At 38.5% G+C, this 13511-nt stretch overlaps 1 non-coding gene across 1 annotated transcript; it reads right to left on the bottom strand.

The window, feature by feature from the left end:
* Positions 1–12849: 12849 nt before the first annotated feature.
* On the bottom strand, positions 12850–12922 carry Trnak-cuu. The gene has a single exon. It is a non-coding gene; the product is annotated as a tRNA-Lys (tRNA).
* Between the last annotated feature and the right edge of the window lie 589 nt (positions 12923–13511).

Below are 13511 nucleotides of genomic sequence, written 5' to 3'. Positions count from 1 at the left end.
TATTATTTCTGTCAAAATAGCAAATGCTCGCCATATACAGGATGTTTCGGGAGGAATCTTTTGCAGGAATCATCAGAAGGAAAGTTTTGAATTTTTGCTTTGAATTTATATTATTCTTTCAGATACAACATTCCCCTCAACGTGTATATATACTCCACGCACATCCTTTAGTATCTCAGTACAGCTTGCATTTATAGTTCCATGATTTTCCAATTCCTTACGATAAAGGAAAAGGAAAAAGTAGCATACTCTGCCCATATTTAACACGGGTTGAAGATGCATCTTGCAAGCACAGAAAATCTGCAACGTCAAAGCGCGTGAGAAACTATTGGTAATGGCAAGCACGCCGCCAGCATTGACGACATCGAGAGGGCGCCACTTATCTCGCAAATTGGCGGTGGAAGAGAACGTGGATGCATAGGTGGATGCATCCGGTGCAATAAAAGTATTTGGCTTTATGACACCGTGGAAAATTGTCTTCCCGTCCTATCACACGAAAATGTATTTTTCTTTTTCTTTTTAAATAAGTAAAACCACATACATCACAAGCGCTACTTTACAGTGGCTAAGATACAATACATGCGTTCTGATATTTACTCTGGCAATTAAACAATAAGTATAAACAATAATGTAAATGACAAATAATAAAGCGTATTTAGGAAGAATAATTAAATCCACGTACATCAAAAGCGCTACTTTATAGTGGCTAAGTTACAGTTCATACGTTCTAATATTTACTCTGGAAATTGAACAATAAGTATAAACAATAATGTTAATTACAATAAAAAGCGTAGTTAGAAAGAATAAGTAAAACCACAAACATCAAAATCGCTATTTTAGAGTGGCTAAGTTACTGTACATACGTCCTACACTGGCAGTACATAAGTGAAAACAAAAATTGTAAATAACAATAATAAAGTAACGTAGTTAGGAAGAAATAGTAGGTATGCGACAGATTCATGAGGGCCGTGGTTATAAACCTATTAATAAGAAGGACAAAAGGATCAATAAATGAATTCATTGTAGAGGAGAGATAGGCATTTTATGTAATGCTCTGAATTTCTTAAGGACATTAAATAGTTGAGGCTGGACGAAAATGCGCGATTATAATTTTTCTGCTACATTAATCTCAAAGTGGGTGAGATTGCGCAACCATGGTAACCGCAAAGTGAAGCCAAAACGATACATCCACTGCATAAACGCTCAACAATCGCCCACTGAATCAAATCCGCTCATCTAGCATTATAAGGGCTATCTACTGCCATATGCTTGCACTGCCATAGCTCAGTAACTAGGGATTTGCGACCCCATGTTTATGGGCAAAAATACGATATTTTACTATCAATTATTATGTAATGCTGTCATGAATCTATAATCGTTTGTTTCACCGGATGCATCCAGCGAATCATCTCTGCCACCTTATTCCTTCACGCCCACCCTATTTAAAGCTAACCCAGTTGAGCCCTCGTAAACATAAATGTCTGAAGAATTTTGAGAGGAGAAAGATTTCCAACCACCAAAACAAGCGCTAAGTGGATTTGGTGCCACTTTAAGAAATAGAAATCCTTCTGAGAACTCAGGTTGTAGCCATCCAACTGTAACACCTCACTCAGTTACCTTGGTGTAATGCTAAGACCAAAGTAGTCCGAGACGAAAATATTTTTCTTAATGACATAGTTTTCTCCCCTACTACCTCCTGAAGAATTGCAGATTCCTCCTGAGACATCCAGTATAACCCATTTCGCCCATGCCCTATAAGTGCGTTTTTAGCTTATATAGCCATGGGCGTACCCAATGAAGGCCCGGAGGGGACAGCTGCCCTCCCCTAGAGGCAAAAATCACAAACTTCTTCATGGAAAATCAGGACTCCATGTAAACGAAAGTATGGAACAAATTTTCTTTATACCCACGGAAATGAATTTGGTATGACAAATGGAACTAAAATAAAAATAATTTTATTTTCAAGCAAATAATTTTAAAAACTAATAAAGCGCTTATAAAATCGTTTCAGGCTTAATTTTGTGAAATATTGCTTTATCCATGATCAAAACACAAATGGTAATTTCCACAATATTTAATATGACACTTAACGCTCGTTTGTGCTTTCATCATGATCACTGGTCAACAATCCTATGATTGGTTTGACGCAGCTCTCCACTCAGTTCTCCTATCAGCTAATCTTTTCACACCTACGTATTTCTTCTCTTTCACATCTCTCTTTACTTGTTCCATATATTTTGTCCGAGGTCTTCCTTTTCCATTCTTGCCTTTCACTTGCCCTTCGACGATTGTCTTCATCAGGCCATCATGTCTCAAGATTTGGCCTATAAGGTTGTTCCGTCTTATTATTAAGGTTTTCATGAGGCTTCTCTTCTCTCCTACCCTTCTTAGGACTTCCTCGTTACTATCTCGGTCGATCCATTTGATTTTCATCATTCTTCTGTAGCACCACATTTCAAAGGCCTCTATCCTTGCTTTCTCCGCTGCGGTCATTGTCCATGTCTCACTTCCGTATAGGAGCATACTCCAGATGTAGGTTCTTATAAATTGTTTCTTTACTTCCATATTTAAGTTTCCCGCTGTAAGCAGGTCTCTCTTTTGGTGGAATTCTCTCTTCGCCTGGGCTATTCTGCTGATAATTTCTTTCTTGCTTCTCCCGTCACTAGTTATCTTGCTTGTGCTTTAATCATGAATAATAAAACGCTGTTATAATTTCTTTAAAATGTTGATTTCGTTCACCTTTTCCGTGGTTAACTGTTACAACTTCTACTATCATGGCTTGCCCCCCTCCCCCCTCATTGTGATCCTAGGTACGCCGTTGTAAATGGAAGATACCCTGAAGTACCCTTTATCCTTGCTTTGTACCTTCTCACGTGCAGTGTTGGAAATCGATCCCTTTTCTTCTTCCCAGAACGTGACGATTATTCTATTTTGCCGAAAGCAGTCTCAAATCGGCTATTGTGGGGTTGAGTTTTAGCACGTTTAGCGGGCCACAGAATCTTGAAAAATCTCCGCATTCCTTCACGCCCACCCTGTTTCAAAAGAACCCAGTTGAGCTCTTGTAAGCATAAATATCTGAAGAATTTTTGAGAGGAGGAAGATTTCCGACCACCAAAACAAGCGTTAAGTGGATTTGGTGCCACTTTGAGAAATGGAAACCCTTCTGAAAACTCAGGTGATATTCATCCAACTGTAACACCTCACTCGATTACCTTGGCGTTATGCTAAGTGGTTCTTTTTCTTTTTAAATGGCTTAATTTACAATTTTTTATTTTCAGACTTTGAGCGTACACCGGACGCAAAAGTAGTCCGAGCCAAAAAGAGACTTCTTGCATTGTTTAACACCATTTTGTCTAGCTAGCCCTCCTTGAATATCTCAACGTCCTTCGGATGATTTAAGAGGTAGCTTTGAAAAGCCTTTTGAATCTTTATGCTGTATTATTATTAGCTGTTATACCCGGCAAGAAACGTTGCTTTTTGTATCGTATCAACTACTCGCTTATCCCTCTCTTCCCTCCATGGTATCGATTCTTCAAGCCATATTTAATACCTTTTAAGGCCGCTATACACGGTGAATGATCATGCGAATGGTCATGCTGCATGATCACGTGATCATTCACTGGATCATGCGAGCAAAATAGAACATGTTCTAATTTTCACCGAATGATCATGCGTGTGACGGTTCATTCGCGAATTTTTCCGTTACACACGACGAATGATTTCATTCGCATGATCATTCAGCATGATCATTCATCGTGTAAAACGGCCGTTAATGGTACCGCTCGCTGGATACGTAATCCAAGTGTAGCCTCATTCAAGGCATTCAAATCTTTATTTAGCATTTTTCGTACTTTCAGATAAATATTTTCCTTATTTGATAGGTAATTATAGATTTCTCGCAGATTTTCCATTTCTGCTTTTCTTGGCAATTGGAAGTTCTCGGCTTTAAAATTTTTCAGGCGGAAGAAAAATTAGTTTTTTTTTCATTTGATAGTCGAAAACTTGTTTGAAAATTAATGATTCCAGTTATAAATTCCAGAGAGTTAAATGGTTCAATTTTTGTCTTGTTTTTTTACGTACAGGATATAGTTCGGAAAACCCTAATCCCTTATCCACAAGATTCATTTTTGTGAATTTTAAGCTTTGAAAAAAATGTTGATTGAGCGTTTTACGATTTTTTTAATTTCAGATTTTTATTATTAGTAGTATTCTACCGATTAAGGTAGGTTTTCATGGAGTATTCAAGAAGTGAGCTGGGATCCTCCCTTTCCTTCCAGCACTACCTTCTTTAATTCATTGTAAGGCCTACTCTCTTTCAATCTATCTAAAAATCCTATTCTTTTCCTTCCCCTCCCTCGTTTCCCTAACATTCTACCCTCTAACCCCATTTTCAACATCCCCTCACCGCTAAGCACTAACTCCATCCATACCTTCTGTCTCCTCCGTATCTCATCTAAAAGCTGTCTCTCCTCGCCAACCATATCCAGCACTTCGTCATTCCTTTTCCTCTCCGTCCATTTCACCCTCTGTATTCTTCTCCATACCCACATCTCGAATGCCTCCAATCTTCTCTCGTCTTCTTTCCTCAGTGTCCACGTTTCCGCACCGGAGAGAGCTACACTCCAGACCAAACTCCTCACTAACCTTTTCTTTAAACTCTTACACAACGATCCTCTCCGAAGCTCCTTCCTGTTCACGAATGCCTCCTTCGCTAATGCGATTCTCTTCCTTATGTCCTTACTACTGTATCCGTTTTCCTCTAACGTACTGCCTAAATAGTTGAATTGCTCAACCTGCTCAAGTTTTTCCCCACCCACCTTTATCTTGAGTCTCACATTCCTCGCTCATGATGCTTTACAAAACCGCATTACCTTAGTTTTCTTCTGATTAATCCTCATACCATACTCCTCACAACGCTCGTATTACGCATCCACTAGAGCCTGAAGCCCCCTAGCTGACTGGCTAATCAACGCCTGATCATCCGCGAATCTCACTGATTTTTAACATCATTCCTCCCACTTTTATTCCAGCTTCTAACTCATCCCACGCTTCCCTTACCATCTCTTCAGTGTACACGTTAAAGAGCAGCGGCGATAAAGGACAGCCTTGCCTCACACCTCGGCCAATGCTTGCCCACCCAGATTCTCCGTCCGCTACCCTCACTTGCGCAGTCTGCGCCATAAACTGATTACGAATCAGTCGTCTATCCCTCCAATCTACACCTATTCTCTTGAGAATGTCCATTAACTTAACCCAGTTCACCCGATCAAACGCCTTCTCAAAATCCACGCATATACGTCCTGCTCATTTTCTAGGTTCCTCTCCACGAGGGACCTCATTATTGCTATTGCATCACGAGTTGACTTCCCTTTTCTGAAACCAAACTGATCTTCGCCCAAATACTCGTTTGCCCTCGCCTCCATTCGTCTGTTCAATATCCTCAGCACCACTTTCGCCGCATGCGATATTAGATAACCGTTTTAATAACTCACCACATATTTGAAGAAAACTTCATATTAAATTTTAAAATTAAAAAGATATTTTCAAAATGATGACCTATGTCTATTTACGTCCCTAACGATATAGGTACTAAATTCAGGAGATATTACTTTCCTGAACTCTGGTGCTGAAAAAATTCGTTGTTTTTCACTGTGAATATTTCAAAATTACGGCATGATCTGTATAAACAGGAAATTCAAGTTTTCCTCATTCCAAGATTTCATAAAATTTCTTAAAACTAATCGATTGTTTGAGGATATAATGCAATACCATTGGATAATTTCCAATCAAATTCATTTCATGTTGCTTCATCATGAAAATTCATCTGCGGAGATAATTCTGTCTGCCTCCGTTGGGACAAAAGTCTTTGGAATAAGGTCGTAGGTGCTATATTGTTATCTAATCTTTTTATGGTACAATTTAAGTCTCTACTTTTAAAAATTCAAAAGAATGAGGATATCGTGTTATCTCGCATTCTCCTTGACATTGAAAGCCTCTTCGTTCTGAGATGTATCAGTGCTACGAAAATATTGTTATCAAGTAATCCTCGTCCTTAAGTGAGCTTATTATTACGATTTCGAATTCCATTTATTACTGCGCCGCAGCTCCATTAAAATTTCCGCGTTGAGCAACACTTCTTAAGTCTAATTTGATGCCACGGTCAAAAACTTTTCCACGTATGTTTTTCCACAATACGTGACTAAGAGCGTCTAGATAATCATGCTATTTTAATACTATTTTTATTATAAATGTTTATCAAGTTATAATTTAGCATCTTAGCAGCAACTTTTCAAACTGTTTACTTCTGGAGAATTTTATCATGAGTTTAAGGCCAATCAAATTGACTTTTTGCGATATAATTTCTGCGCTATGGAAATGACTTCAAATGATAAATTTGTTAATTGCTCTGAAAAAAAACATACAGGAATGGAATTTTAGCCTTTGAATTGAGGTAAATTTCGAAAATTATTTATTTTGCGAAGGTGGGAATTATTTGACTGCTTCAATTGTATGACAGACCATGTTTATTGTTACAGAAACAACAGAAATAAATAGTGTATAAATATCTCCTTTATGTCGGGGTAAAAACCAATGATGAAATAGGGTAGTTTCCTTCATCAAAGAAAACGAAAGGCATTGATTGCGATTCGTTACCCACCATTAGTGCATTCATAATACACAAATTATTTGGCATTAGAATTCCCAGTTTAGACGAATGGCAATCGTCAATTTTAACTGCATTTGAAAAAAGCCAGATTGGCGCCCATGCGATGCCACTCCACGTGACGTCACAGGGACCTAGTTTCTATACGAGTAGATAGGAGTTTTACATCGTCTGAGATTGCGAATGCATGCATGAGGCACAGAGCTCAGGGAAACATGTCGTAATAATCACCTATTAAAACTGGCTAAGGTCGGAAAGTTTCCTTCGTTTGATAGAGTATTAATAATCCTTATTTAAGCCAAACGCTACCTACTAGCAGGGTACTCTGCTACCTGCTAGCAGCCTGCATCTCAGCGGCGCACACATCCTCACCCCTAGGTCACCTCACTTTGCGACGGCGGGAACCAGAATAACGTCAAACGTGATTTTCCCAGCATTCATACTTAGCCGTCGCTTTTTCGCGCGCTTGAAAAATTTCACTTTTCATTTAATCGCAAAAAAATAGATATCGTCCATTAAAAACCTAAAAGCGTGAAATTCGTACTCCAGGAGTAATAATCTTTCGATTTAGGCAGTAAAAAAATAATAAGAAACCACCGTATTACGAGGTAATTATAATATTTGAATTGAATTATTTTACTATCAATGTGTCGAAGACGGTAATATTTTATGAGGCTAACATATTTTATATCCTTCGATCCTCTTTCGACCTTTTTAAACTATGAATGAAGCCCAAATTGTCAAATTCAAAGTTTAGAGCTAGTATGAGTTAAGGACAGGGAGACTAACAGTATTAATACCAGAATAATCTGCGGTTTTTACTTTTTGCTTGTTCTCCTGAAGGCATTCTGATTATTCAGTGCTACGAAGAGATTTTCAATGCTGCCATGTTTTCTGTCATCGCAGAAGTAGTCGAGTTCACGTTGCCGAACTTGCGGATTTCTTTCTCTGTTAGTAAATGGCCCTACTAACCATTAACATTTCGCCGCATTTTCGCCTACCATTTTCATTTATCTGGTTGGCATCCTTACACCACCTGCCAATACGGATGTGATATTAGTATATTAGCCACGAGAATGTTTTCGGAGCACCATATTGATGAAAATATCAAGTTTAACCAACTGCTTGATATATTTCTAGTCCTGGTTGTAAATATTTGGGGAGAATGTGGTAATGTTTTCTATTTTTACGCTTCGTGTGGATTTGCACAAGATTTGCACAAATCTCATTCTATGTAGTTGGGGTAGCGGTGGATATTTAAATACTGCTGTTGTGTAATGAATGCTGATATTTAAGGTTGTTATGGAATTATTTATTTACGGAAGAGGGGGGATTGTTGAGTATAAAAAGTAAAGAAAAGTTGATCGAAGTAGGGCGGCAAAAAAGAAAACTTTATCTTGACGAAAGTTTATAGGATTAAAAAAAGAACGTGAAGTGGTAACATGCGTACTTTTTCAGAATTTCAGCTTGAGCCTACTATGCATTTACGATTCTGTGTGTAGTTTGCAATGTAAATTTTCTGTTCACGGATAACCCAATTTCGTTTTCCCTTTCTGGTATTCAAGATTGCGGTATTTTTCTCGCGAACAATGGGAAAGAAACATGCTTATAGCTCCTTGGATATGGATTGTTTTCCAGAGGGTTTATTACCAAGAAATTGTGGCCTCGTAATTTTTCTTCGCGCCGATGACCGTCGTTTTAGAATGCCCCTCTTCGGTTATGGCTGGGAATTTTTGCCATTCAGGCAGATTGTTGGCACCATAATTTCATTTTGTGTGCTAGGAAAGGTAAAAAAAAGGGGTTATAAATGATCACTGGCTCATTCTTCTTTGAAGGTAGCGAGCGGAATGTCAGAGATTGATGAGGAGAAATCATTCCTAGCTTTAACTGCCGCTTTCCATACTGCAACAATGGTTGGGAAGTTAAGTGAGTTTCTCTCTTCGCAAGACTTTGTGATCTTGTTTCACGTTCAGTTCTGTGCCAAGTGAACTTCACTGCTCATCCATGGATAATTACTCAAGCTAAAGAACAATTTTTGAATTGACTAAGCTCGGTAAGCTTGGTATTAGTCGCTGACACAAATCGGAAATCGTCAGTATTCACAGAAAAATATAATATAATTAGGTTTTATTTGGCATTTTTTTTAATTTTCTTACTACAATTGGCCTCTTTAAAATCAACTCATGTTTAAAGAAGTTCAATTATTTTATGATTTTTCCAATAACATACAACCGAATGTTAGGATTTAAAATGAATAATATTAAATTTACTGCGAAAATTTTATAGTAAACACTGTTGTCCATAATAGACTTCATTTGTAAAGTAGAAATAAGACGCTTTCATTAAGTATTGGGATCATGAAGTGTTATTTCTCACTGGTGATTTACGTTTTATCTCAAAATTTACCTAATATTTCTTTTGATATTATTTTAGCCTGCGATCAATGCGAAACTTGGATAGCTGCGGTATGTTCACTCATTGGAGAAACAGACAGCTTCACAATTATCTCGCGACATACATCCAGATCGCAGATGGGTTGGCGGTTAAAACTCTTACTTCTCTATAGAACTCTAACCAGGGTTTTCGCAAGTAACTCAAGGACACGAGGAGAAGCAATAGTCTCTCAATAATTGGCGATCGTAAATTCTAGATGGCGAGAAAACCATGTTTACCCGTCATAAGCCCCATGGGAACAAGAGAGCAGAAAATGTCCAGGAGCTGATGCAACGAACGGTGCCGCTTGAGGTCCGAATAATTGACATGTTTTTGCCTTCCAGTTTTCTGCTATCTTGCGCAGGGGAATGCCTAATAAGGAGCCGAGCGAAATATGAGTAGAATGGAGATAAACGTCGTGTTCTATGCGCTCCGTGGCTGGAAGACTATACGGTTGGCCGGCGTGAGGCTCTCAAGGATGGATGCAAGTGAAGCAATAGACAGGCCGACGGATTGACACGATCAATTCAAGCAATGGACCCCAATAAGGAGGGAACTTGTGGGGCAATTATGGGTCAGCGACGGGGAGGACAGAGTCACTAGGGCTGAGAGAAGATGAGGGAGGAGAGATTGGTTGGACGAAGAGAAATAATGGCTTGGGATGAACCGCTGTAGAATAAGAATCATAGCCACAGTTATACGTACTTATCGATGGCTAAGTTCTAACAACACGTATCTAAAAATTAGCAGCTTATCAGGAGACCAAAATACATATATTTTTTTTAGTTTTACACCGAAATGAAAAACCAAAAATTTATAATACTTAAAAATGAAGCATGCATTTGCAAAAAAAAAGAGTTGTTTTTTGCTCCAATTTTAGTTTTAAAAAATGCTATTATACTTTGTTTAAGACACTTGTCTCAAACCGACCAAATTTTGAGACCCGTGTTGTTAGAACCACTGATATACTTACACCCTGCGAGCCACCTCTATGGTGTTTGGCAGAGGGTGGTCAATCACCGGCATCTAGTGTGCAAGAGGATTCCCAAATTCAAACTACATGGAAATAGAAATGGTACGCATATTAACAAAATAAACTTCCACATTCACGCGTAGGCAACTCTTAAACTCTCACAAATAAAAACACTCATGAAGGCAATCTGCCTATGAAGCTAGAACATGCAAAACTTGCTATTAGAAATACTGTTGGGAATACTGAAAATTGTATTAAGGATAACATAAGTTCGTAGGCTACACTAAAAGATAGCTAATATATTGGTTAGTCAAGTAAACTATTAGTAATTTTAATGTAACTTTAACTCTGTAGAGCCAAATTTCTTACTGGTGACGCTTTGCAAAACTGCATAACTATCGTCCTCTCGCGATCAAAATTATGGGCTGATTTGGAAAGGAAACTAAAAAATATGAGTTTTTCACACTCACTTCATTCGATCCAGAAGAAAGCAAAAATATTCAGAACATTGGTATCGCGTCGGTCATTCACAAGGACCTTCAAAGGAGGACATAAAATGGCATGTGTCAGTTTTCAGGCTGCTCATTAACGCCCGTATATGGCACCAGGGGCGCAGCTAGGAATTAAGACTGGGGGGGGGGGGGGGGGGTTTAGGTGCAACTAATACCGGGGTGTGTGGGGGTATGGAATACCCACCAGGATAAGCGGTAGGTGCGAGATTAATAAATTGCGGAATTTTAGCGTAAATGGTTCAAAATTTTGGTTCAAAAATGATTTTTCCAGCTTTCTAAGAGATATTTTATTAATCCTTACACTACTCTATCAGTAATATCAATCCAATTAAGTAAAATGGATTTAACCTAAAAATTTCTTTGAGCTCTGGGGGCGGTTTTATCCCCCAAAACCCCCCCTCGCTACGCCACTGTATGGTACAAAAGAGGCGAAAGAGCTCAGGCTACAGAAAAATAAAGACAGAACACCGTTGGTCACGTGGAACTAAATGTGCAGGTGTATGTGCAAATATGAATACTTCTACATAAATGCGAAGGCAAAACTTGCCAACAAACTATGAAAACAATCTGCCTATAGGGCTAGGACACACAAAACATGCTGTTGGAAATACTAGGAAATGAAAAATGAAAAAGCAGGAGCGATTACCACAATTTTTAAATTTAATGGTACAACCGGTTTCGCTTTACAACATCTTCAGGTACCTGATGATGCTGTAAAGCGAAACCGGTAGTACCATTAAATTTATAAAATTGTGGTAATCGCTCCTGCTTTTTCATTTTTCATTATGTCACGTTTCCACTCCGTCTTGCCTGAAACCTCAGATTATAAATACTAGGAAAATTCAGAAACAAGCATTCAAGAATGCAAACGATAGTAGGCTACACTAACAGTCAACTAATCTATTTCTAAATACTAACGCTACCATTATAGTACATATCTATAATTTACCTTGAAAAAACACCTGTAGATTTCTTGTTAATATGACATAAGTTAGTCGGATGCACTGTGAGCGAAATAGCCTATTTTTAAGTCCTAACTCTGCCGTTCATCTACATATACATAATACCCCGCGAACCGCTTCAGGGTGATTGGCATAGGGCAGCGGTCCCCAAACTGGGGGTCGCGACTCCCAGGGGAGTCGCGGGCCGTTCGGAAAGAGGTCGCGAGATGTATACGAATAATAAAGTGAACTATGTACTTAAACTTAGACAACCATTTTTAGGGGGTCGCGGCTAAAACGTATGGGCTAAAATGGGTCGCAGAAAGAAAAAGTTTGGGAACCGCTGGCATAGGGTGATCAATCACCAATATGCAACAGGATTCCCAAAAGCATACCACACGGTCATTAAAATGCTACCCATACTAACAAAATATACTTCCACAATTCATGCCAAAGCACAATTGTCAGCTAATTATGAAGGTAATCTTCTTATTAGGCTAGAACATGCAAAACATGCTGTTAGAAATACTAGGAAAATCCAGAAACATGCATTCACGAATGCATAAGATATTAGGTTGCACTGCAAGTCAACTGACCTATTTCTAAGTGCCTACGCTACCGTTATAGTGCATATCTATAAGGTACATTAAAGAAAAAAGGCAGAGCGTGAGTTTCCCTCAATATAGCATCCACATGAGATCCTATTCACTGACAGCGTAATCAAAGAGTCTCACGGAGAATATTTCCCAATTACTCCTACTTAGTCATCCCACTTCCTGAGAACCATTATATTCGACAAACGTATTTTGAAATCAGCCCGAGGTGGCTGTATTGAGAAGCCCTAATTCCATTCCATTGAAGGCTGATTTTTGTTGCCACTTCGGTCGCGTTTTAATCGGTTTTCAAAAATGTCCACGGCGCGCCGATGAGTGCAATGCGATCCACTTTTTTTCAATATTATGCAGCAAAATATTTGTAATTGCGAGGAAAAGCATGGAAAAGCCATTAATTCGATAGATCACAATCATCATCAATGTAAATTTCGGTTAACACCCCTAATTATACCTTATTTCACAGTGAAAATCAGGTCAATTTATCTATCAGCGACACAGGTGGAGACTTTTGTAAACCCATTTAAATGCGCGGTGGGTTACAACACATTTAGAGGCCAAATTGAGGATCCTCTTTTATAATTTTCGTGGATTATTTTTTCCCGCCACCTCTAATGAAATAGAATTAAGGACGAATATTGGCTAGGGATGGACCTTACTCGAAAAGTGTAAAATACGCGTAAGTAAAACGTAATCCAGGATAGGAAAAAACATTCGCCCAACGTGGGGCTCGAACCCACGACCCTGAGATTAAGAGTCTCATGCTCTACCGACTGAGCTAGCCGGGCTGTTGAATATTGAGATTTACCTTGGCGGCTGTTTCTGCCTATGAGACTAAAATGTCCTAAACATGCTGATAGAAATATATACTAGAAAAATTCAACAATATAAGTTAGTAGGCTACTCTGCCTATCAACTAATCTATTTCTAAATCCTAACGCTTACGTCATAGTCTCTTATCGATCGCGGGAAATACAACATTCTAATTCTATCTGTTCTAGATATCTAAATATTATATAGATGAAAATAGAAATATAGAATATATATAAATATAGAATATCTAATCATTAGGATCACAAAATCAGCAGTCTCTTTCTAATTTTTTTCATATTTATTTTGATATTCAATCGAGTAAGTTCAGTTCATTGATAAGACGGCGAAGGGGTTACAATCTCGTTGTTTGAAGCGTGATTAGGTGAGCGATTTTCGTTATCTTACAATTAGTAACAAAATGAAATTACATCCAGATGATCAGCTTTCGAAAATTAACATTAACATTTTGCGTTTAGGCTTAGGGGGCTGCTTGGCAGTGGGTACAACTTTCCCCTTATCGTCGTTCTTTCCTTGGACTATCTGGGGTAATACCAGATGTGCCAT

The sequence above is a fragment of the Ischnura elegans genome, chromosome 9, assembly GCF_921293095.1.
Source record: "Ischnura elegans chromosome 9, ioIscEleg1.1, whole genome shotgun sequence".
In the NCBI taxonomy this organism is placed as follows: domain Eukaryota; kingdom Metazoa; phylum Arthropoda; class Insecta; order Odonata; family Coenagrionidae; genus Ischnura; species Ischnura elegans.
The sequence above is the reverse complement of the archived record's forward strand: the minus strand, read 5'-3'. Positions and strand labels throughout refer to the sequence as shown.